The sequence below is a fragment of the Oryza sativa genome, chromosome 4 (genome assembly GCF_034140825.1).
Source record: "Oryza sativa Japonica Group chromosome 4, ASM3414082v1".
NCBI lineage: Eukaryota > Viridiplantae > Streptophyta > Magnoliopsida > Poales > Poaceae > Oryza > Oryza sativa.
This window is the reverse complement of record NC_089038.1, coordinates 3287583-3313405: the sequence shown is the minus strand read 5'-3', so window position 1 is coordinate 3313405 and position 25823 is coordinate 3287583. Positions and strand designations below refer to the sequence as shown.

Sequence of the window (25823 nt, the reverse complement as noted above, 5' to 3'; positions counted from 1 at the left end):
GCGACCATATTTGTATCAATTAAATTTAAATGCGATGGAATAAGAATTAACCCTAATTAAAAATTCAACTAAATTATATAAAAATAAAAAATGGGTAATATTAATCTCGAGTGAATCCATTGGTAGGAATAACACAAATATTGAGTAAAATCCGTATATGCAAAAATTAGGAATTATAGAATCAAATTTATATAGGAAATAGACTAAAATGGGAAAAATAGGAAAAAGTCACTATTCATTAGCCCCTAGGTGCTTGATGTGGGCCTAGTCTAGCTCCTCCCCCCTCTGTCGCCACCGTCACCACGCGCCGCGCGCCCGTCGCGCTTGGCCGCCCCGAGCCCCACGCCACCATCGCCGTCGCTGTCGTCGTCGCCACGCGCCGTCGTGTCGCGTCCTATCGCCGCTCCGAGCTGCGCGCCACCGCTGCCGCGCCGTCGCCGTCGCCATCCCTCTGCCGCGCTGCCCTCGCGCCCCGCGCGCCGCGCGCCGTTCCGCCTCCCCTCTGCCGTCGCCGTCGATGTCCATCGCCGTCGACGTTCCGTCGCCGCTTGCCCGTCCCGCCGTCGACGTCGCCATACCGCTGCCGCGCCGCGCCGCCGTCACGTCGCCTCGCACCGCGCGCTCACCGCCTCGCGCCCCGCGCCCCGTGCCCTGTCGCGCGTCGCCGCGTCGCCGTCCCGTCGCCGTCGCGTCGCCCGTCCCGTCGCCGCGCGCCGTCCCCTCGCCGCCTCGCGCCCCGCGCCCCGCGCCCCGCCGCGCCGCTCGCCCGTCCCGCCCCGCGCCCCCCGCCCTCGCCGCCCCGCGCCCCGCCTCGCGCCCCCCGCCCCGCGCCCCGCCGCGCCGCTCGCCCGTCCCCTCGCCGCCTCGCGCCCCGCGCCCCGCCGCGCCGCTCGCCCGTCGTGTCGCCGCCTTGCGCCCCGCGCTGTTGCCGCGCCGCGTCACCGTCGCATCGCCGTCGCCATCGCGCCGAGCCCCATGCCGAGCCGCGCCGAGCCCCGCGCCGCGCAGCCCGCCCGTCGCCATCGCCGCCTGCCGCGCCGCGCGCCGCCCGTTGCGTCGCCATAAGGCCGCCCGCCCCTCTCCCACACCCTATAACCCCCCAGCCCTCCTCTTCTCCCCCACACACATCCCCTCCATCTTTCCCCCTCTTCCCTTCTCCACGCGCCGCCATCGTCGTGCCGCCGTGCCGCCGCCTTCGAGCCGCCGCGCCGCCGCCACGAAGCCGCCGCGCCGCGCCACGACTTGCGCCGCCGTCGCCATCGTCGCCGCCGCCGCCACTGTTGGTATGGCGCTGCCCCCCCTCGCGTCCACCGCCGTCGCCGCCCGGGTGGGCAAGGAGCCGAGAGAGAAAGAGGGAGAAAGGAGCCGGGAGGGAGAGGGAGAGAGAAAAAAGAAAGAAGAGAGGAAAAGAAAAAGAAAAGAAAGAAAAGAGGAGAAAAAGAAAAGAAAGAAAAGAGGAGAGAAAAAGAAAAGGAAAAATAAATAGAAATTAGAGGAAGATTAAGGAAGTTTAGGAAATTTAAAATAATTAGAATTTAATTAAAGATTAATTATAGTCGTAGAATCGCAAAATTTAATATAATTATAGATTATTTTTGGTAATCTCTATAAGTAATCCATCCTCGGTAGATATTCGGATTTAATTGCTAGAAATATTAGCCATGTATTATATTTAATCATGAATTTCGTTTAGTCATAGACCAAATTAAATCATAAATTATAATTTTAGGATCTCGTCCGATATTTAGCTTGCGATAGAGATTTCTAATCTATTACAAGGATATGATACTCAGGCTGACTAAATTAAAAACTTGTGCTAATAAAATATTTATACCCGCGAAATAGTTTAGGATGGATAAATTAAGATCGGATTAGCTCTATTTCACGAAAAAAAATAGATAATGCAAGGCAAGTGATCACTATTCCTTGAACATATTGATCCCAATTGCAAAATTATTTTGTTTACAAATAAAATTACATGCAATGATAAATATCCTACTTGTGATTATGCCATGCCTTGATTATTGTTTACTCTTAAAATCCTTGTAACCATGATTACGTATGAGTCCCTAGTCAATTATGACAATTGCATAGAAATGCTATTCTAGAATCATGCATACTCATATTTATCAAATGCTATATGCTTGGGCAATTACCTTTGGAAAGGTAATTGAGATGCGGCATGTCGAGACATGAGCGCCACATTGCCATGATGTTGATGACATGATTCGTGAAAGGAGAAATAAAATTAAACAATTGTTTTCGACTGGGGCGGACGGAGGATTTGGGTGGTATCTGCAAAAGGCTAGTATCGTCCCCGGTCAATTAAGGACCGAGCCATGAAGTTAAGCATGAAACGACTCCCGTACAACCGTACTTCTCGAATGGGTATATACCTAGCGGATTAGATAGCCGAGCAGAGGCAGTATCCCTGCATAGATGGTTCACCCCTGAGTGAGACAAGTGCGCTACGGTGGGACAGCCGTTGAGGTAGGGCCGAGGGCATGCCCTACATCGGTGTCGCCATTGGTAGGACTGCCATGAGTGTGTGAGAGAGAGAACTTAACTTGAACCATAATTTAATATGTGTGTGAGACTTCCCTTTCTCGGGAGCGCCAGAACTCCTCTCACTGCTAGAAACATGGACGCCTAGAGTGCATGAGGATTTAAGTTCATGGAGCGGGTACTGCCAATGCGAGGTTATCGAAAAGCTTTGCCATGGCGCGTCTCATGTGTTGGGACGAGGCTCATGTGTTGGGCAGTCGCGGAGTGCGGGTAAAGTATACATCCACTGCAGTGTGAGTAAACGAAATCTATTCGGATAGCCGTGCTCACGGTTATTGAGCACCGGGACATGTATTACATTTGGTTAGACTCTAAATTCTTAACTTGTGTGGGATGGGATATTGCATGATGATTTCTATGCTGATGGAGCCACTTCCTGAGAGGCGGGAAGATGGATGTCCTCAGAAAACCATGACGATTCAATGGCGGGAAGCTATCCTTGGGATCACAATGGATGGTGGACAGAACCGTCGTTGTCTATTGAGAACACTGGTATTAAAACTTGATCAGTCTATGCTAGGTTTTAGGCTTGTGAGAAGAATTACAAAACTTGCTTTGTGCAAAAGAACCATAGTCATTCCTTGAATTCCCTCTATCATGTGCATTGTTGTCACGTCCCAAAACGACTCTAAAATATATCCCTTAAATGATGCCTAGAATAATTAAAATCCGTGTGAAAGCCTCCAACAATTAAAATGTGCAAAGTTAAAAGCCAAATAAGGCTTAGAGGATTTTTGTAAATTTCCTAAAAGCCTAAAATGCGTAAATAAATTTTAGTGGAATTTTCAGAGCACAAATAATAATTATTAAGAAATAAACAAAGTTAAAATGATTTTATAAAAAGAAAAACCCTAAAAGTCCCCCTTCCCTCCCTTGGGCCGGCCCGGCCCATCTCTCCTCCCCCCTCTCTCTCTCTCCTCTCCCCGCAACCCACTCGGCCTCTCCCCGCGCGCGCGCCGCTGACAGGCGGGCCCGCCCACCACCCTCGCTGACGGGTGGGGCCCACTCGTCATCCCCTTCCTCCCGCCGCTCCCACCGCCTCCCCCGCGCCCTAGCGCCGCCGCCGCCGCGAATCCCGCCGCCTCCCGCCGTCCCCGCGTGCAATAAAGTGGGGGGAATCACTCCCCGTGATCCCCTCTCCCTTTCCCCCCATTTTTCCCTCTCTCTCTCGCGTTCAAACAGGCGGATTTGCCCCCGCAAATCTTGCCGGCGCCATTGATGGCGGCCGGACCTCCCACGCCAGTTTCCTTCCCCTCCGGCCGCTCTCTCCCCCTTCCAACCCTATTTAAACCCTCCGCGCGCCTCCCTCGCCCGTTGCCGCCCCTTGCCGCACCGTCTCCCCGCCGGAATCGAGCTCACGCCGTCGCCCTCTCTCTCCTCCATCGCCGACGACCTCCGGCCGCCGTTCTCTGCTCGCCGGGACCGTCTCCCGCCCCGGCGTCGCCTCCTCCGGCTTCGCCGCACCGCCGCCGACCCTGTCCACCCCCTCGCCGAGTCCGCCGACCGCCGGAACGCCGTCGACCCCGTCGACCCGAGCCGCGCTGCCGCCTTCCTCCGCTCCGGCCGCCTTTTTCGTCGTCGCCGTCGACCTAGGGTGAGCCGTGGACCGCCGCCTCTTTTCCCCCTTCCCTTCCCCTCTCTTGGCCGCCGCTCCGCCGTGCCTATGGCCGCCGCCGGCGACCATAGGGGCGCGGGCGCCGCCTCCCGTCGGCCGCGCCAAGTGGCCGCCGCGTGGGGCCCGGCCGTCAGCCGCCCGCGCCCTTGGGTGCGGCTGACGCGCGGGGCCCACGGCGCCGGCCGGTGCGAGCCCGGGTGCGTCCGGTCCACCGTAGACCGTGAGGCTGCCGCGTGGGCCCAACTCCCCCGTGGACCCGGTCCGCGCGCCCCCTCCCCTCGGTTGACGCAATAAACCCTTTTTAAATTAAAATTTAAATGAAAAAATTCGCAAATATTCATTTAAAGAGCATATAAACTTCAAATGGCCATAACTTGGCCATTTGAACTCGGAATTGGACCGTTCAAGTCTCTTTTTTTTCCTTAAAAAGTCAAGAACCCATTTTTGTGCTTTGTTCTTGCTTGTTATATGGAGTTTATTAGAGTAAAAGCCCTTTTATTTTCCGTTGGTTGTGTAGACGTTGCAGCTTCGGAAGATCCGCTCTTCGTGGAGGTTGAAGCCGACGTTTGGGAAAGTGAGCAAGGCAAGTCACATCATCCTTGAACATATTGAATCCCAGTTCATAAAATTATTTTGATTTGAATTATTGCATTATCTCTTTATTTAAATTCCCGCGTTATCACTGTTTTATCTAGCCATGCCTATTTACCTTTGTTATGACCTTATTATTGTTATTGTTATTATTTCCTTGTTCACCCTAGAATAAAAAAAACCCCAACTAGTGGACACTCTACTCATGGTACCACTAGTATGATTTTAGGTAGATGCTTCGCTGGTTAATTAGGCAACATTAGGTGGTTTTACAACTCTAGACTTTGTTAATACTCTTATCACCTGGACACTATGGAATGGTTGGATTATTGTGGAATTGGATTCACACCTCCCCCTCTATTCAAAACCCTCAAAATGGTTTTAGGCTGGGCTCGGGGTGCATGGTTTTGATAGTAGCACCTCGGCCATATAAGGACCGGTCTTCTGGGAAAATTTGGGATCTGTTCTTGTGGTTCAAGGGAAAAATCTTGTCGCTCGTTTAAGTGGGATTTGCCAAAACAAGTCAGTCTAGGGTTTTAGTAAAATTATTGAGATTTATTTGTCAGTCAGTTGGGATTTGATGGGTGAAATGCATTAGGTCCTAGCTGAGGAACATGGGTTGCCAGGTATTTATGCTCTTATTGTTATTACTAGTATGTATCTAATTTCCCCATTATTTTATCGTTATGTGAGTCTGTCTTATTTATTCGCTCTCATGCAAAATGATCTATGCATAAAATTTCGCTCTTATTCGATTCGCTTATTTGAGTCTTTTATTGCTTTATTTAAATTTGGATTTGAGCATGCATTGATCCTACTCCTTTGTCTTCTCTAGATGGCCGGTCACCCACCCAACCACCGCGGAGAAGGCATGATTGATTTTGTGGTAGAGTTGGCACGCATGACGCTGGTGGTGGGCTACCCCAACGCGCCGGAGTACACGACTATTCCACCGCTCAGTGGCGAGCTTCCTCACCGTGTCCGCTTGGAGGTCCATGGCTACGTGGGGACTTGCCTCGCTAATATGGTGGTTGAGGCATCCGGAGGCACAGTAGATCACGCCTGTCAGGAGGCAGCATACCTGATGATGGCCAGACTACGGGAGCGCCACAACTACATCTTCCATGACACGGCGTACCGCTTCCACCCTCGTCGAGCCAACGGTGATGATGTCAGCACCTTCCGTCCAACAGCCGGCGAGAACGACACTACCTTTGGTCACATGTGTGCTGTGATGAGGGGATTGGATAGGATGCACTCGGACCTGCACAAGGCGACCAAGGCCTTGAATGATGGGAAGCTCATGAGGATCGTCGCTCTAAAGGACGAGGTAGCGCGCCTGAAGAGGGAGAATGCTCAGTTAAAGGGTCTTCCCGCGCCAGGAGGAGTCCGGATCCGCACTACGCCCCGCAAGACGACGACTGCACCCGTGCGCATCCAGCTTGCGCCCAGGAACCCACCTCCGCCCGCAGCTCCCGCAGCACCTCCAGTTCCGCCCGCAGTTCCTGCAGCTCCAGCTCCAGCTCCCGTTCACATGTCAGCTCCCGCGTCCGCTCTCTCCTTCGCTCTAGCATCAGCCGCCAGGGGTCCAGCCAGTGGCAACGGAGGTTGGTTGTCTGCTACTCCCAGTGGCAGCCGCGATCTCAGCAGCAGCAGCTCCAGTGGCTCAGAGTCGGGCAGCGGCGAGACTTATCTGCCAGGCTCCAGGAGTCGCTCAGAGGGACCTGGTGACGAGCAGGAGGACGCCTTCGACTCCACCGACCGCAGGAGCCGTTCCGAGCATTAGGCTCGTTTTCCATTAGTTTATCGATTGTCTAGCTTTTGTTTGTTAGTTTGTGTGTTTAGGTTGCTTGCTTGGGGTCAGTCGACGGTCGATATCATGTGCCTATGATATGGCTGTCTTAATAAGGATTTTTGCTTGCTTTTTAAGTGTTTTAATTCAGAACAGAACAATTGCAGTTTAAATTCCTATATAATAAAGCTTAGTTCTTGAGCATCTGTTTTTCTCCGTTTCCCCGTCTGCTCTTCCTCCAGATGGTCTACACCAGGACTGGCACCCGCACGACAGGCGAGGGCAGCAACGGTGAAGAACGCGCCGATGGTGTGCACCCCAGCAGTGATTCCGGCAATGGTCCGCCACCACTTCCCGAAAATCCGACACTGGCCCAAGTTATGGCACATCAGACTCAGATGATGGCAGCCATGATGCAGCAGATGCAGCAGTAGCACCAGCAGATGCACCAGAGGATGATGCAGCACGCCGAACAGCAGCACCAGCAGTTTGGTCCCCGTCCCCCTTAGTCCAGGTTGCCAGAGTTTCTACGTGTCAGGCCACCCACCTTCTCCAGCACCACCAACCCCATGGAGGCGAATGACTGGCTCCATGCCATAGAGAAGAAGCTGAATCTCCTGCAGTGCAATGATCAGGAGCAGGTTGCTTTCGCCACCCACCAGCTTTAAGGTCCTGCGTCAGCTTGGTGGGACAATCACATGGCCACCCGCCCGCCAGGCACTGAAGTCACTTGGGCGGAGTTCTGTCGTAGCTTCAGGAAGGCGCAGGTGCCAGACGGGGTCGTGGCACAAAAGAAGAGGGAATTCCGGGCACTCCATCAGGGCAACAGGACAGTGACCGAGTATCTTCACGAGTTCAATCGCCTCGCGCGATATGCACCGGAGGATATCCGCACTGACGCCGAGAAGCAGGAAAAGTTCATGGCAGGTCTGGATGATGAGCTGACCAACCAACTGATATCTGGGGACTACGCCGACTTTAAGAGGCTAGTTGACAAGGCAATCCGTCAGGAGGATCAACGCAACAAGATGGACAGGAAGAGGAAGGCCGCTCAGTTCAGGGCACCTTAGGGAAGTCACCAGAGGCCGCGCTTCACTCCCGGACAGCAGGGTGGACCTACCACCATGATCGTCCGTCAGCACCGCCCGTTCAACTCCAGCAACTTCCACCAGGGCGCTAGTGGCAGTCAGAACCACCATGGAGGTCAGCCCAACCACGGTGCAGCTCCACGCCCACCAGTGGCACCAGCACAGTCAGGCCCGTCCGCGCAAGCAAAGAAGGAGACTGGAGCAAAACCAGGGTCCTGTTTCAACTGTGGCGAGCTTGGCCATTTCGCCGACAAATGCCCGAAGCCTAGGCGTGCCGGGCCAAGGTTTATCCAGGCTCGTGTCAACCACGCGTCTGCAGAGGAGGCACAAGCAGCACCGGAGGTCGTACTGCGTACGTTCCCTGTTAACTCAATCCCTGCAACAGTACTTTTTGATTCTGGTGCAACGCATTCGTTCATTTCAAAGAAGTTTGTCGGGATGCATGGGTTAATAAGAGAGGAACTTAGCACACCGATGTGGGTTCATACCCCAGGGAATAGTTCCACTTCGGTTCAATTCAGCCCTTCTATAACAATAGAAATTCAAAGATCACCATTTCTAGCCAACCTCATTCTCCTCGAATCCAAAGACCTAGATGTCATTCTTGGGATGGATTGGCTGACCAAGTTTAAGGGAGTCATCGATTGTGCGAATCGCACAGTCACCTTAACCAACGAGAAGGGAGAAACCGTGGTGTACAAATCACTAGTCTCACCAAAGCAAGGGGTCTCCTTGAACCAGATCGAGATGGAAATCCCGGTGGTCACCGAGGAGAAGAATTCGAGGAAGTTGGAAGACATACCCATAGTTTGCGAGTATCCAGAAGTGTTCCCCGAAGACCTCACTACCATGCCACCCAAGAGAGAGATTGAATTCCGAATTGATTTGGCACCGGGAACCGCGCCAATTTACAAGAGACCGTACCGGATGGCGGCCAACGAACTAGCAGAGGTCAAGAAGCAGGTTGATGAGCAGCTGCAGAAAGGGTACATACGACCAAGTACTTCACCTTGGGGTGCTCCGGTCATTTTTGTGGAGAAAAAGGATAAGACGAAGAGGATGTGCGTCGATTATCGAGCATTCAACGAGGTCACAATCAAGAATAAATATCCTTTACCGCGGATCGATGATTTGTTTGATCAACTGAAGGGAGCTAAGGTGTTTTCTAAGATAGACCTGCGATCAGGCTACCACCAGTTGAGAATTCGGGAAGAGGATATTCCAAAGACGGCCTTTACCACTCGGTACGGGCTGTATGAGTGCACGGTTATGTCTTTCGGACTTACCAACGCACCCGCATTCTTCATGAATCTAATGAACAAAGTGTTCATGGAGTTTCTGGACAAGTTTGTTGTGGTATTCATCGACGACATACTTATCTACTCAAAGTCCAAAGAAGAACATGACCAGCATCTCCGTCTGGTACTTGAGAAGTTGAAGGAGCACCAGTTATACGCCAAGATCAGCAAGTGTGATTTTTGGTTGACGGAAGTCAAATTTCTGGGTCGTGTTATTACATCTCAGGGTGTGGCAGTTGATCCATCGAACGTGGAGTCAGTCACCAAATGGACCCCACCTAAGACCGTGTCGCAGATTCAGAGTTTCCTTGGACTTGCGGGTTATTACCGCCGATTCATCGAGAACTTCTCCAGGATCGCCCGACCCATGACTCAGTTGCTTAAGAAAGATGAGAAGTTTAAATGGACAGCTGAGTGCGATAAGAGTTTTGAGGAGCTCAAAAAGATATTAGTATCCGCACCAGTTTTGATTCTGCCCGACCAGATGAAAGACTTCCAAGTCTATTGCGACGCATCCCGCCACGGACTTGGATGTGTCCTAATGCAAGAGGGCAGAGTGGTTGCGTATGCCTCGCGGCAGTTGCGTCCACACGAAGGGAATTATCCAACTCATGACCTGGAATTGGCAGCAGTGGTCCATGCTTTGAAGATCTGGAGGCACTATCTGATTGGCAACCGCTGCAAAGTATATACGGACCATAAGAGTCTGAAATATATCTTCACCCAACCGGACCTAAATCTCCGACAACGAAGATGGTTGGAACTAATCAAAGACTATGACATGAGCATTCACTACCACCCGGGTAAAGCCAATGTGGTGGCAGACGCACTAAGCAGGAAGAGTTACTGCACTACCCTATGCATCGAGGGCATGTGTGAGGAATTGCGGCAGGAGTTTGAGCATCTCAACGTGGGAATTGTGGAACACGGGTTCGTAGCCGCTCTGGAGGCACGGCCTACGCTCGTCGATCAAGTTAGAGCCACTCAAGTGCATGATCCTGAAATAGCAGAGCTGAAAAAGAACATGAGAGTCGGAAAGGCTCGGGATTTCCTTGAGGATGAACACGGCACAATCTGGTTGGGACAAAGATTGTGTGTACCTGAAGACAAGGAACTGAAGGATTTGATACTCACCGAGGCTCATCAGACCCAGTACTCCATTCATCCAGGCAGCACCAAAATGTGTCAAGACCTCAAAGGAAAGTTTTGGTGGGTCAGCATGAGGAGAGAAATAGCTGAATTCGTCGCACTCTGCGATGTTTGCCAACGAGTGAAAGCAGAGCACCAAAGACCAGCAGGTCTACTCCAACCTCTTCAAATCCCAGAATGGAAATGGGAGGAGATTGGAATGGACTTTATAACAGGACTGCCCCGGACGTCATCGGGTCATGATTCAATCTGGGTAGTCGTGGATTGACTCACCAAGGTGGCTCACTTTATACCAGTACATACCACCTATACGGGAAAGAGATTGGCAGAATTGTACCTCGCAAGGATCATGTGTTTGCATGGGGTACCCAAGAAGATAGTATCTGACCGAGGTAGTCAGTTCACCTCAAAGTTTTGGCAGAAACTGCAAGAAGAATTGGGGACCCGTTTAAATTTCAGTACCGCCTACCATCCGCAGACAGATGGTCAGACCGAGCGAGTCAATCAAATCTTGGAAGATATGTTGAGAGCTTGCGCTCTTGATTTTGGTGGAGCTTGGGACAAAAGCTTGCCATATGCGGAATTCTCGTACAACAACAGCTACCAGGCCAGTCTACAGATGGCACCGTTTGAAGCTTTATACGGCCAGAAGTGCCGCACACCTCTCTTCTGGGATCAGACAGGCGAGCGTCAACTGTTCGGGACAGAGGTATTAGCGGAAGCAGAAGAGAAAGTCAGAACCATCAGGGAAAGGTTGAGGATTGCCCAGTCTCGACAGAAGAGTTACGCGGATAACCGCCGAAGGGAGCTCACTTTTGAAGCAGGGGATTACGTGTATCTTCGCGTCACTCCGCTCCGGGGAGTACACCGTTTTCAGACGAAAGGCAAGTTGGCACCACGCTTCGTCGGACCATACAAAATCCTGGAACGAAGGGGGGAAGTTGCTTATCAGCTAGAACCTCCATCCAATATGATCGGCACCCATGACGTGTTCCACGTGTCCCAATTAAAGAAGTGCTTAAGGGTACCTGAAGAACAGGCTGATTCGGAACACATTGATATCCAGGAGGACCTAACATACGTGGAAAAGCCGGTTCGTATACTTGATACCAGCGAAAGAAGAACCAGAAACAAGGTCACTAGGTTTTGCCGAGTTCAGTGGAGTCATCATTCCGAAAAGGAAGCAACCTGGGAAAGGGAAAATGAGTTGAAAGCCGCCCATCCGCACCTTTTCGCCAGCTCCTTCGAATCTCGGGGCCGAGATTCCGTTTAAGGGGGGTAGGTTTGTCACACCCCGAAGTTCTCCTCCCAAGCCTAAATTTTAATTTATAAATAACCCTAAGAAAATACCGGTGCAAAGCAAGAGTAAACCCTTTTAAATCAATGCAAATAATAATCGGAATTGGCATGTGGAATTTTTCTTGAGTTCTACATGTCGAAACTCACTAACAGGATTTTTAGTGGAATTTTCAGAGCCCTAGAAGTAATTTTAACCAATTAAAATTGAGCAAGCAATATTTTAATTCCAGGGAAAATCCTTTTTTCTTTTTCCTCCCTTTTTCGAATGGGCCGCTGGCCCATTCTCTCCTTTCCTCCCCCTCCTCTCTGCTGGGCCGGCCGCAGGCCGAGGCCCAGCCAGGCCGCCCCGCCGTCCTCCTCTCCCGGGGTCGCCGACACGTGGGGCCCACCTGTCGGGTCCTTCCCCAACCTCCCGCCGCTCCCGCCGCGCCGCCGTGCCCGCAACCGTCCCCGCGCCCACGTCTCCGCCTCCTCCGGGCCACGTCGGCCACGCCCGCGCGTGCGCCGCGTTCCCCGCGCCCACTCCCCTCTCTCTAACGCCCGCGCCCGCGCCCGAGATGGCCGGGATTCGATTTTCGAATCCCGCGTCTCTCTCCTCCCCCACTCCCCCACGTCGGCCGGCGATTCCCGCCACGTTCGGTCCTCTCTCTCCCTATTTAAGCTTCTCCGTCGCCCCCTCTCGCTTTTTCCCCATTTCGCCGAACTCTCCCGAGTCTCCCATCGCTCCCGCACCGTGCAACCTCTTGCCGCCGCCTTTTCCGCTACTCCGGCCGCCGCTAGCCGCCGCTAGGGTCGCCGCCGCACCGTGCCGTCGCCGCCGTCGGGTTCGCGTGGCCGAGATCCACCCCGTCCACCCCTCCTTCGTCGAGGTCCGCCGCCGGAGCGCCATTCCCATCGTGCGACGGTGAGGGTTGCCATGTCCGCCGCCTTCGGCCGGCATTCCCGTCTCCTATGGCCTCTCTCTTCATCTCTAATCTCTTTCTTTTCGTTCTTTAGGTCATCCCGGTCGCCGTCCGCCGCGTGTCAACCTCCCTCCGTCGTTCCTCGTCGCCGGTCGCCGCCGTTTCCCCTCCGGTGAGGACTCCCTCCCCTCTCCTTTCCTTTCCCGATTCCCCGTGCGTCGCCGCCGCCCGCGCTCGCCGTCGCCTTCGGTCGTGGCCGCCGTCCGCTGCCGCCGCTTTCGCGTCGTCTTTGCACCGTCGCCTCCGCCGTCGGTTGCCGTCGCCGGCAACGCGTTCGCACGCGCGCGCCGTCGCCATCGCGCGGCCGGTAGCCCGGCCTTGAGCCAGGCCGAGCTGGGTCGCCGCCGCCCGTCCGATCGACCCCAAGGGCGATCTGGGCCGTCGGTCCCGTGGACCGGCGGTGGACCACCCGCGTGGTCCCGGTCCACGGTGAACCGCCCTCCCCCTTGAGTCGCTGCCGAGTGGGCCCGCTAGCCGGCGCCCCTTTCCTTCCCCCCTTGAGCCGCTGACCAGTGGGGCCCGCCTGTCGGCGCCGCGCCACCCCCCTTTGATGACGTCAGCCCTGGGAAATATTGCGCAATAAAGTATTTAAGGATTTTTGTTATAGTAATAAACACAGTGAATGTTCTAAAATTCATAACTAATTCATCCGAGCTCCGTTTAAGCCCATTCAAGTCTCAGTAAATCAAGAAAAATGTGTAGAATCCATTAAAAATGGTTTTGTTCTCTGTTTCAGTAGTCTTATAGCCTGTTTGCAATGTTTGCCTTGTATGTCGCTAGATTCCGGCTCTTCCGACGCTCCGGTGTACTTCGAAATAGTCGCCGAGGTTCCTCCAGCAGCAGAGCAAGGCAAGTCATGCTTGTCACTTGATCATATTGATGCTATATTGCAAATGTCCTAATGTTTTCTTTCAAATGCCGCATTTGTTTTGCAAATATAGTATGGGATGGTTACCTATTGTTACAGCCATGCTTTTGGATACCATGCTCCTTTGTTAGCTTGGGTTATAACATGATTAGACTTTGGACTAGGAATTGCTTAGCCATGCTTAGTTCAAATAGCACACAATGGGGAAATCTCATTTAAAACCTAGACTATAGGCTTATATGATAATGTTGGATTAGTACCACCGCTCTGGTGTTGGTTAAATAAAATGAATCACATGGTGGGCTGTGGGTGCATGGTTTTGCTGGTCGTACCCATGGCAATTAAGGACCGGTTCGCGGGATGCCCTGGAAGAACTTATCGTACTTACCACAAGCCAGCGTGGGCAACGGCTGGGCTTGTAGTGTAGCTTTCCAATAGTCGACGGATCCAGGCAAGGGTGGGCGTGATGGAGCGGGGCGGGCCCTGCGACGGCCTCTGTCGCTTCCGGATTCACCTAGGCACGAGAGGGGACTGCCCGTTGCCCGCTGGGGACGGGGGTGAAACCTGAGGTGTGGTGTGCTTGGCTAGAGGGGGTTACGCGAAGGGTCCTGTCACAGCCTCTTTCCGATATGTCGTGGTGGCATGTCGGCGCACGGAAACGTGTTGTGGGGCTGTGTCTTGTGGGTACAATTGTACACCTCTGATCAGAGTAAAACTATTCGAATAGCCGTGCCCGCGGTTATGGGCGGTCAACCAGATTCACCGTGATTAGACTCACATTAGTTTAGTCTAATGAAATTGGATGGTATAGGTGGATGGTTGGGCCTGTTGCAACGTGGTGTAGTGTTGGACAGTGGATGATTAATACTGCTTAATTATTACAACTGTTTAAACCTTTCAACTTCTGTTTATAAATGCTCACTTTATGCAAATGAACCACTCTAGCTCTTCTTTGATGATCCCCTGCATCATGCCTCTATTCCGGTATGACTTGCTGAGTACAGTGGGTAGTACTCAGTCTTGCTCTATTTTTCCCAACCCCAGAGTACGAGTATGTGTCAGATGAAGGTTTCTCCGAGGAGTAGGCTTCGTCCGTGCCGTCGAGGATGCCTGTGGAGTGGTGTTCCCGCTGCGGTTCTAGTCAGAGCTTAGCTCCTGTTGTCTCTTTTGTTTTCCGCTGCATTTTTGTAAGACTTTTATGATGTTTGTAAGACGTGGATCTGAATGTCAATATTGTCGTTTGTGTACCCCGGCCGGTCCTGGACGGGGATTTTAATGCACATTCTGCTTGGAATTCTATTCGGGAATTTCTGGGCGTGACAATAGTCGAGTGTCATGGCACAGGGCCGGTGTCCTGCTGCTAGGGGCTCAGTCCTGCCTACCTGTCCCGGGGGTTCCGGCCATAGGTGGGGTTGGGTCGGTACTCTTGTTTATGGCTAGGATGGGTTGGAAACTATGTCATGTCTTTCATCTGTATACCGTGGTGGTATGTGGCACGTGGTTACACGTGAGGAAGATGTGTCTTGTGGGTAAAGATGTACACCTCTGATCAGAGTATAACCTATTCGACTAGCCGCGCCCTCGGTTATGGGCAAGCCAAGCAATGTACTCAAGTTAGTATTTTAATTCTTAAAACCTGCCTAACAGCTAAAATGTGGAATGGATGGCCTGGGTTGGTGTCACGCCCGGAATTTCTACCCAAAATTCCAAACGCTTACATGTGTGTGAACCCTCGTCCAGGAATCAGCCGAGGCACACAATAACAAATTGATAATAGAGTACAATTATTACTCTATTATCAATTTGTTATTGTGTGCCTCGACTGATTCCTGGACGAGGGTTCACACACATGTAAGCGTTTGGAATTTTGGATAGAAATTCCGGGCGTGACAAGTTGGTATCAGAGCCAGGTGACCCTAGGTTATGCCAAATGGTTACCCATAGAAGCCCTCTAAAAATATTGGAAAAGTAGAACTGTTCTCATCTCCTTCTCTTTTAATTAAACCAAACTAATAGCACATGCACTTCATAATCTCTTTTAGTGGTTCCCGTTCAAAATTTATTTTAGCGTTGTTAGTACTGTACATCTATTACTGTACTAATGGCTCATTTTACCAGCAAAAGTTTTACAACATTGTTTTATTTAATCCTGATGCAATAAAATAAATTTAGCATGTTGATTTTATAACTTTCTTTTATTTCTTTTGGAACCTGTTATTCAAAAGCACAAAATTTGTGACCTTGTTTCCAACTGTTTCAACTTATCTTGCAAGATTGGTTTACTTATTTACTTACCTTTTTACTTTGATTTTCAAACTTTATTCAAATTAATCCAAAAACTTGTGCTATTGATTGAATAAATGTCTTAACTCCCTCCTTTCACTTGTCTTTAGATGCCGCGCTACAAGCCTGAGTACTTGTTTGGTGTTGAGGGATTTGTCCAGGAGTTGCGTACGATGTCCTTTGTCATAGGATTTGGGACTGCCCCTTTTTGTGCCCAGATTCCTCATGATCGTCACGAAGAAAAGTGCCGAGTCAAAGTCACCTTGAACAGTAATAGTGAAGATATCCCCTTAGTGATGTTCGAAGCTGGAGGAAGAAACTACATCCATGCATGTCAGGAGGTGGCAAGGATCGCCATAAGAGAGCTCCGCGATCGCTACAGTGATCAGTTGGCCGACACTGAGTATCGCTACCATCCACGCCAATCACAGGGAAGTGATCGTGGCAGCTACCTTGAGACTGAAGGAATTGAGAATGATGCTACCACAAGGCATTTGGTTGAGATGCTGTGGGCTATGGATGAAATCCGTGCGGAGACTGTGTTAGCAGCTCAAGATCGTGAAGACTGGAATCGTGGTAAGATTTGCAAGTTAGAGGACAAGGTGGATCGTTTGGAGAAGGAACTAGCCGCGTTGAAGGGAGAAGCACCACCGCAGAAGGCTAGGATTCATCTTACCGCAAGGAAGAGAGCTCTATTTGTCCCTCGTTACCAATTGGCGCCAAAGGTCCGTGTGGTGGAGAAAGAAGTTACCCCAGCCCTAGCGGATCCTCCGGTCGTCAATGTAAGTGATGATGAAGGAGAAGAATCGAAGCGCACCCATTCAAAGGTTGAGTGGGGAGCAACTCAGGATGATGAAGACGAGCCGAACGAGCCTTCAATCAACTCCGATGCCCGGAAGAACTAGAAGCCTTGTCAAGCCGTTGTCTTAGATCGTTGTGTTAGTTTGTTTGTTTAAGTTTGGTTGTGTGTGTCTCGCATGTGATTTACATCAGTGGTGGGATGTAAGTGCATGCGTTTGTTGTTTTCGAGTGTTAGGAAGTTGGTGAGTTTAGTGGTGTGAGAGTCTTCAGTTTTGTAATAATGAAACTCACTAAAGATCAATAAAAGTTAAATTAATTCCCTGTCCTAAGTAGTTTTCCCCGGTTTCTCTTCTTGTGCCCTGTCCATGCCAGATGGTGCTCACTCGCCGCAACGGGAATGGCCCCAACAACAACAATAACAACAACAATGGAGAGAATCCCACTCTTGCCCAAGTCCTGGCTCAACAGACACAGCTTATGAACATGATGATGCAGCAATTTCAGAACCAGCAGAACCAGGGGAATAACCATGCACCTCCCCAGAACAAGTTAGCAGAATTTCTTCGTGTGAGGCCGCCTATTTTCTCTAGCACCACTAATCCTGTTGAAGCTGGCGATTGGCTGCATGCCATAGAGAAAAAGTTGGATTTGCTTCAGTGCACTGATCAGGAGAAGGTCTCATTTGCATCACACCAGCTACATGGCGCAACCTCTGAATGGTGGGATCACTTCCGCCTAAACAGGACTACTGCTGAACCTATCACTTGGCTTGAGTTTACCGCTGCTTTCCGGAAGACACATATACCATCGGGAGTGGTGTCTCTCAAGAAGAAGGAATTCAGGTCGCTCACCCAGGGATCTCGCTCTGTCACGGAGTATCTGCACGAGTTCAATCGTCTGGCTCGTTATGCTCCGGAAGATGTGCGCACTGATGAAGAGCGTCAGGAGAGGTTCTTGGAAGGACTTAATGATGAGCTTTCTTATCCACTCATGACTGGGGATTATCCTGATTTCCAGAAGTTAGTGGATAAGGCTATTCGCCAGGAGGACAAGTACAACCGCATGGAGCAAAACAAACGCCGGGGGAATAATCAGAGGCCGCTCTTACTTTAGAACCCCAGTCCATGCCACAGGGAGGTTCTTCGTCTGTTGTTCGTCCGCAGCGTCAGTTCTTCAACAGCAATGCTGGCAACAACATCCGCAATCAAGCTCCACGCCCTGTTGCAGTTCCAACACAACAACAATCTGCCAAGAGGGAGCAAGGCAGCAAGCCCGTGGTGTGTTTCAACTGTGGTGAACCAGGACATTACGCTGACAAGTGTCCGAAGCCCCGACGCGTGAAGGTTGTCCCTACACAGAGCAACTCTACCGCACCAGCACCAAAGGCCCGTGTCAACCATGTTACTGCTGCAGAAGCTCAAGATGCTCCAGATGTGATTTTGGGTACGTTTCTTGTTAACTTAGTTCCTGCAACAGTGCTTTTCGATTCTGGTGCTACACATTCATTTTTATCTATGAGTTTTGCGGGAAATCATGGGATGGAAGTAGAAGATCTTAGACGTCCTTTGATGGTTAGTACCCCAAGTAATCAAGCACTCTCTTTGCAACGTAGCCCCTCTGTCAGAATAGAAATTCAAGGAATACCATTTCTGGCCAATCTTATCCTGTTAGAATCCAAAGACCTTGATGTCATCCTAGGGATGGACTGGTTAGCCAGACATAAAGGTGTGATAGACTGTGCCAACAGAAAAGTAACTCTCACCAGCAATGATGGTCGAGTTGTAACTGTTCATGCATTGTCTTCTGAGTCATTAAGGTCAAGTCTGAACCAAATAATTTTGGAAGAGATTCCTATAGTCAGGGAGTATCCCGATGTGTTCCCAGATGATTTACCTGGTATGCCGCCTAAAAGGGATATAGAGTTCAGAATAGATTTGGTACCAGGAACAACTCCGATCCATAAGAGACCTTATAGAATGGCAGCCAATGAGTTGGCAGAAGTCAAAAGGCAAGTAGACGATTTGCTTCAGAAAGGGTACATCAGACCGAGTTCATCTCCATGGGGAGCTCCAGTTATTTTTGTGGAAAAGAAAGATCATACCCAGAGGATGTGTGTGGACTATCGTGTACTAAATGATGTGACTATCAAGAATAAGTACCCGCTACTCAGAATTGATGATTTGTTTGATCAGCTTAAAGGTGCCACCGTTTTCTCCAAGATAGATCTTCGATCAGGGTATCACTAGTTGAGAATCAAAGAGGAAGATATACCTAAGACAGCTTTTACCACTAGATATGGATTGTTCGAATGTACTGTTATGTCTTTTGGACTTACCAATGCCCCCGCTTTCTTCATGAACTTGATGAATAAGGTGTTTATGGAATACCTAGACAAGTTCGTGGTAGTCTTTATTGATGACATTCTTATCTACTCCCGAACCAAAGAAGAGCATGAGGAACATCTTCGCCTTGCACTAGGGAAACTACGAGAACATCAATTGTATGCCAAGTTTAGCAAGTGTGAATTTTTGTTGTCGAAAGTGAAGTTCCTTGGTCACGTCATCTCAGCAGGAGGAGTTGCCGTTGATCCTAGTAATGTGGAATCCGTAACCAGCTGGAAACAACCGAAGACAGTTTCAGAGATCCGCAGTTTCCTAGGCCTCGCAGGATATTATCGGAGGTTTATAGAGAATTTCTCCAAGATTGCTAAGCCCATGACACGACTACTTCAGAAAGATGTAAAGTACAAGTTGTCACGCCCTAAAAATCGCCTAAATTAAAAATGCACATTTTAAATCATTTTTAGAATTTTATTTTAAAAGCCTACAAGCTAAACCCTAATTTTCTAGGAAAATTTTCAATATAAAAATGAGCTAGATAAAATTTTATTAAATACTATGCTTGCTCCTCTATTTTCTAGAATTTTCTGGGAATTATTTGAGCAAGGGAAGTATTTTATTTAATTGAAACAACATTTCATAAATTGTTTTATTTGAAAAAGTCCAAAAAACCCCTCCCTAGGCCGTTGGGCCGTTTCCGGCCCAACTCTCTCTCTCTCCCCGCGCGCGGTCCACGCCGGCCCAGCCGCCGCCCGCCCTCTCTCTCGTGGGACACTGACATGTGGGGCCCACATGTCAGGCCCTTCTCCTACCTCCGGCCGAGCCGCCCGAGCCGCCGCTTTGCCGCCGCCTTCCACCTCCAAATCCGCCTCAATCCGACCCCGATTCCTCCGGGTTTTTGAGGGGTTTTGTTCCTCTCGTTCTCCTCTTTCTTTTTCCCCAAGAATCGGAGCGAATCGTTGAGGATTTGATCCGAATCGAGTTCGTTTTGATTTTATCCCTAAAACCGAGTTTGGATTTTTCCCGAGTCGATTCCTCTCGTTTGGAGTTCGATCTCTTCAATCCAATGCTTTATAAAGCTTCCCCTCGTCGTCCTCTTCCGTTTGCCCCCTCTCTCGTCCTCTCCCGTGCCCCGTAGCGCCGCCGCCACGCGCGCCAAGCTCGCCGCCGCCACCGGCCGTCTTCGGCATCGTCGCCGCGCCGTCTCCGCCGTCGCCGCCGCTTGCCGCCGCCGCCAAGAGGTGCGCCGTGGTGAGGGGAACCTCGGCCGCCTGTCCTCCTTCGCCGCCGACCGCCGTAGCTCGCCGTCGCCGTCGACCCGAACCGCCGCCATCGTCTTCCTCGTCGCCGGCCGTCGTCGTTCATCGTTTGTCGTCGTGGTGAGTACCATCGGGTTCGTCTCGATGTCCTCTACGCGTAGGTGCTCTCCAAATCCGCGGCCGACCATCCAAACGCCGGCGAGCTTGCTAACCCTAGCCGGCCGGCCATGGATGACGTCATGCTGACGTCATCATCTCCTTTTTCTTTTCTTTTTTCCAATTTTCTAACAGATTAAAACTTCAGAAAATCATAACTAAATAACCGTAGATCCGTTTCAGGTGGTTCAAGTTGCTAAATTTTTCTAAAATCAAGATCTACATGTTAAAAATATCCACATGTACTGTTTATGCTTGTTTTTGTACTGTTTTGTTGATTTTTGTTTAATTGCTTTAGTTTCCGACGTTCCGGAGGAGAGCGTTTCCGTTGAGGAAGGTTCCGAAGCGTTTGCGGAAGCCCAAGGCAAGTCACACAGATCCCAAACAACCCTTTGAGCATGTTGAACCCGTTTAAAGCTATTATTTTATTTCAACTATGCATTGTTTTTGAATGTCATCGGGTGGTGAACTTTCCCAATAAATTAATGGCCGAAGATGATCTTTATTTTCCTATGGGTTATAATTTGATTAGCATGAACCTTATACATTGGATTGGTTCAGCTAAATGCTTTATGTAAGTTTGCTTAGCCATGCTTAGAAACATTAGCTAACTAAAGGGGTTAAATATAAATTATATCACATAATTATTATTGTTAATTATGGTTATATTCAATGGTAGCTCACGATGGTAAATCGTGTGATGATAATTAATTGATAATTAAAACCTGGATATGGTGGGTTGTGAGCATATGGTTTTAATGGTTGTGCTCATGACAATTAAGGACCGGTTCGCGAGCTACTGTTGTGAAACATTTATCGTGCCAACCACAAGCCAGCGTGGGCAATGGCTTTATCTTTTGTATAGCGTGATTCATTATAGTGCGCCAGACTGAGAAGTGGCGAGAAGTCCATGGGGGTCGCTGGGGAGTCCATGTCTTGTTTATAAGGGGGTGATTATGATCCAGGAAAGGTGCGCTGTAATGGGTTATGTTGTGCGAGGGGTATTGTCACGACTCCTTTCCGAGGTACCGTGGTGGTATTGAGGCACATGGTGACATGATGTGGGGTTGTGTCTTGTGGGTACAGTGGTACACCTCTGATCAGAGTTTAATCTATTCGAATAGCCGTACCCGCGGTTATGGGTGAGTTGAGCAATGTTTTTCGTGATTAGTCTCACACTACTCATTAATGGTAATAATGTGATAATTAATTTAATTCCTGGTTTGGAATGGTTAATTCCTGGTTTGGAGGTTTAATTTGTTCAACTGGGGTTGGTTGTTCAAATGTGGTTGGGCCTATGCAACATGGGTGTGTTGTATGGTGTTTATTTAATATTGATTAATTATACAACTGTTTTACTATTCTCTTAAATATTTATTAAATGCTGTTTTCTGCAAATGAACAATATTATGCCATCCTTTGTTATCCTGTGCACTTGCATATTTGCTGTGTGGCTTGTTGAGTATGTCATATGCTCATTCTTGCAATATTCATTCATCAGAAGAGGAGTACCTCAGTGAAGGTGATGATCTGGAGGATTAGGCTTGTTCTCGGTTAAGATGCCTGTGGAGTGGAATCGCCATAGCTGTTCCGTAGTTTGTTATAGTTTTATTTCCGCTGCGTAGAATGTTTTCTTTGAGAGGAACTATCTACCTCTGTAATATTTTATTATTTGCGAATATTCGATAGTTAATTATTTGTACTCTATTATCAAATTGTCATTGTGTGCCTCGGTTGATTCCAGGACGAGGGTTTAACACACATGTAAGCGTTTGGAATTTTGGATAGAAATTCCGGGCATGACAAGTTGGTATCAGAGCCACCTTGACCTTAGGATAAGCCAAATGGTAAACCTTAAGTAGCCTTCAAAATATTTTGAAAATAGAACTGCTCTTCTCTATTCTCTTACAAATTAATTAAGTTGGCAGCACATGCAAGGTTATGCACAAAATTTATTTAAGTCAATTTCTTTTCTTTTAAAAGCAAAAAGTTGTTCTTCCCAAAATGCTTCTTTTTTTCTCTTTACCAAATCTTATTGATTAGTCGGCACTGTACATCTATTATGGTATCGATACAATCATGATAGCACTAGTACTACTCATCTTTCTTATGGTGACATTGTACCGTGCTTATAGTAGGTCTTAAGTATGTTGGTTTTATTTTATCCACTTGTCCAAACTGATTTGTCTCTGTTCAAAAGTTAAATTCAAAAATATATATATATATATATATAATAGCTTGAAATGTGTCTTTTCTTTTATTTTCTTCCTTTTTGGTCAAAATCAGTTAAGTCTAGTTGGTGCAGCTAACTTAAAAATATGCATTAATTCCTCTCTTCCATGTTTCTTTAGATGCCGCCCCATTCACCGAGAAATTTGATCGAGGTGTTAGGATTCGTCAGGGAGCTGAGGTTGATGGCTTTTGAGGTAGGTTATGAAGTTGCTCCCGAGTATCGCCAGATTTCCCATGACCCCGACGAGGAGAAATGTCGTGTTCGTGTGACGTTGGCTAGTGATAGTGAAGACCTTCTGTCTTTTAAGTTCGAAGCTGGAGGAAGATCGTACTGCCATGCTTGTCAAGAAGCAGCTTTGGTGGCCATTGGAGAGTTGCGTCAACACTTTGAAGAAGAGTTGGATTCATCAGCTTTCCAGTATCATCCTCACAAGCCTCATGGTCAAGATTACGGAACCTATACCTGTCCTGATGGTGAAGAGAGTGCCACTCTTATGCATGTGGTGCATATGCTTAGTGCTATGGATGCAGTAAGTGTGGAGCGAGACAAAGCAGCTCATGACAGGGAAAACTGGAATCGAGGCAAGATTTGCAAGTTGGAGAGCAAGGTGTACCGTCTACAGAAGGAATTAGCTGAACTTAAAGGAGAAACGCCGCCGCCAACACCCAAGCTTCGCCTCACTCCAAGAAAGAGAACCTGTCCGCCACCTCGTCTCCAGTTAGCTTCGAAGATTCGCGTGATGGGTGAAGCTGTGCCCGATCGAGCTGAACCTGCCATCGACATCATAAGTGATGAGGAAGAGGAGGAAGACCCTGAAGAAAGAGAGCCAGCTACTCCAGAGGAAGAAGATCCATCGCTTCGTTCCGACGCAAGGCGGGAGTAGTCGCTTAGTTAGATCGTTGCCGTAGTTCGTTGTGTTAGATTGCTTGTTTAAGTTTGCTTGTGAGTGTGTGGGTTTTAGTTGTTGCTTACATCATTGGGGGGATGTAACAGCATGAGTCTAGTTCTTTTGCTTGTCAGAGTGTAAGATAGTTGGTGAGATAGTGTTAATGCAACTTAAATGTAATCATACACAGTTAAGAGCAATATAGAATTTAAATTAATTAAATAACTCCGTTCTAAGGGTGTCTCTCTGTCGTTCTTTCCTGTTGTCTCTGCTTATCGTCAGATGGTGAACACGCGCACCGGAAGTGGAAGTGGAAGTGGAAGTGGTAGTGGAGCTACTAACAATGGAGGAGATCCCACGCTAGCTCAGATTCTGGCCCAACAAACACAACTGATCAATCTGTTAGTGCAGCAGGCACAGAATTAGCAGGCGAACAATCAGAACCAGAATCCACCCCCACCTCCCCAAAACAAGTTGGCAGATTTCTTACGTGTGAGACCCCCTACCTTTTCAAGCACCACCAATCCAGTAGAAGCAGGAGATTGGCTGCATGCGGTGGAGAAGAAGTTGGATTTGATCCAGTGTACTGAGCAGGAGAAAGTTTCTTTTGCTTCGCATCAACTGCATGGACCTGCTGCTGAATGGTGGGATCATTTTCGCCAAGGCAGGGTTGAAGGAGAGCCTATTACGTGGCAGGAATTCACGGCTGCTTTCAAGAAGACGCACATACCAGCAGGCGTTGTAGCTCTAAAGAAGAGAGAATTTAGAGCACTCAACCAGGGATCTCGTTCGGTCACCGAGTACCTCCATGATTTCAACCGTTTAGCTCGCTATGCCCCAGAGGATGTTCGTACCGATGAGGAACGTCAGGAGAAGTTTTTGGAGGGACTGAATGATGAGTTGTCTTATGCCTTGATGTCTACAGATTTCCGGGATTTCCAGCAGTTGGTGGACAAGGCGATTCGTCAGGAAGACAAGTATAACCGTATGGAGCAGAAGAAGCGCAGGGCTGCCCAATTCAAGTCACAACAGGGCAGTAACCAGAGGCCGCGTCTCGTTACTGGACCTCAAGCTCCATCGTACCCTCAAGGAGGATCTTCATCAGTTGTCCGTCCCCAACGCCAGTTCTACAACAACAATACTGGTAATCGTGGCAATGACAACCGCAACGTGGTTGCCCGTCCTGCAGCAACTCCAGCTCAGAATCAGCCTGTCAGGAAGGAACAGGGAAGCAAACCAGTGATATGCTTCAATTGTGGTGATCCAGGACATTATGCTGATAAGTGTCCTAAGCCTCGGCGTGTGAAGAACGCTCCAACCCCGAACAACTCCAATGTTCCAGCACCGAAGGCACGTGTTAATCATGTGGTAGCAGCAGAAGCTCAGAATGCACCAGATGTGGTTTTGGGTACGTTTCCTGTTAACTCTATACCCGCAACTGTGCTTTTTGATTCCGGTGCTACACATTCCTTTTTGTCTAAAAGTTTTGCAAGCAATCATGGGATGGAAGTTGTTAGTCTTGGGAGATCTTTACTAGTTAATACCCCAGGCAATCAAGTATTTTCGACACAGTATTGTCCTTCCGCTACCATAGAAATAGAAGAAGTTCCTTTCCCATCCTCGCTTATCTTGCTAGAATCCAAAGATCTAGATGTTATCCTAGGGATGGACTGGTTATCTCGTCACAGAGGAGTTATAGATTGTGCCAACCGTAAGGTGACTATAACCAGTAGCAATGGGGAAACCATTTCTTTCTTTGTGTACTCTCCTAAATCTCATGGTGTGAACTTAAACCAAGTTGCTCTACAAGAGATACCTATAGTACAAGACTACCCAGACGTGTTTCCCGAGGATTTGCCAGGTATGCCACCTAAGAGAGATATAGAGTTTCGGATAGACTTGGTACCTGGAACCAACCCCATCCATAAGAGACCATACAGAATGGCAGCTAATGAGTTAGCTGAGGTGAAGAAACAGGTGGATGATTTGCTTCAGAAAGGATACATCAGACCCAGTACTTCGCTATGGGGAGCACCAGTCATCTTTGTGGAGAAAAAAGATCATACTCAGAGAATGTGCGTGGATTATCGAGCGTTGAATGAGGTTACTATCAAGAATAAATATCCTCTACCCAGAATTGATGACCTGTTTGATCAATTGAAAGGTGCTACAGTTTTCTCCAAGATAGATCTCCGTTCTGGATATCATCAACTTCGAATCCGTGAGGAAGATATACCAAAGATCGCCTTCAGAACTCGGTATGGTTTGTTCGAATGTACCGTTATGTCATTTGGACTCACTAATGCTCCAGCCTTTTTCATGAATCTGATGAACAAGGTGTTTATGGAATATCTGGATAAGTTTGTCGTGGTGTTTATTGATGACATTCTTATTTACTCCAAGACGAAGGAAGAACATGAAGAGCATCTTCGTCTAGCTTTAGAGAAATTACGTGAGCATCAGCTTTATGCCAAGTTCAGTAAATGTGAATTTTGGTTGTCCGAAGTGAAGTTTCTTGGTCATGTCATCTCGTCTAGAGGAGTGGCAGTAGATCCAAGCAATGTGAAATCAGTGTTAAGTTGGAAGCAACCCAAGACGGTTTCAGAAATTCGTAGTTTCCTTGGACTTGCAGGGTATTA

At 49.1% G+C, this 25823-nt stretch overlaps 1 pseudogene; it reads left to right on the top strand.

The window, feature by feature from the left end:
* LOC136355938 (uncharacterized) overlaps positions 1-25823 on the top strand; it is a 99669-nt pseudogene that overhangs the window by 1349 nt on the left and 72497 nt on the right.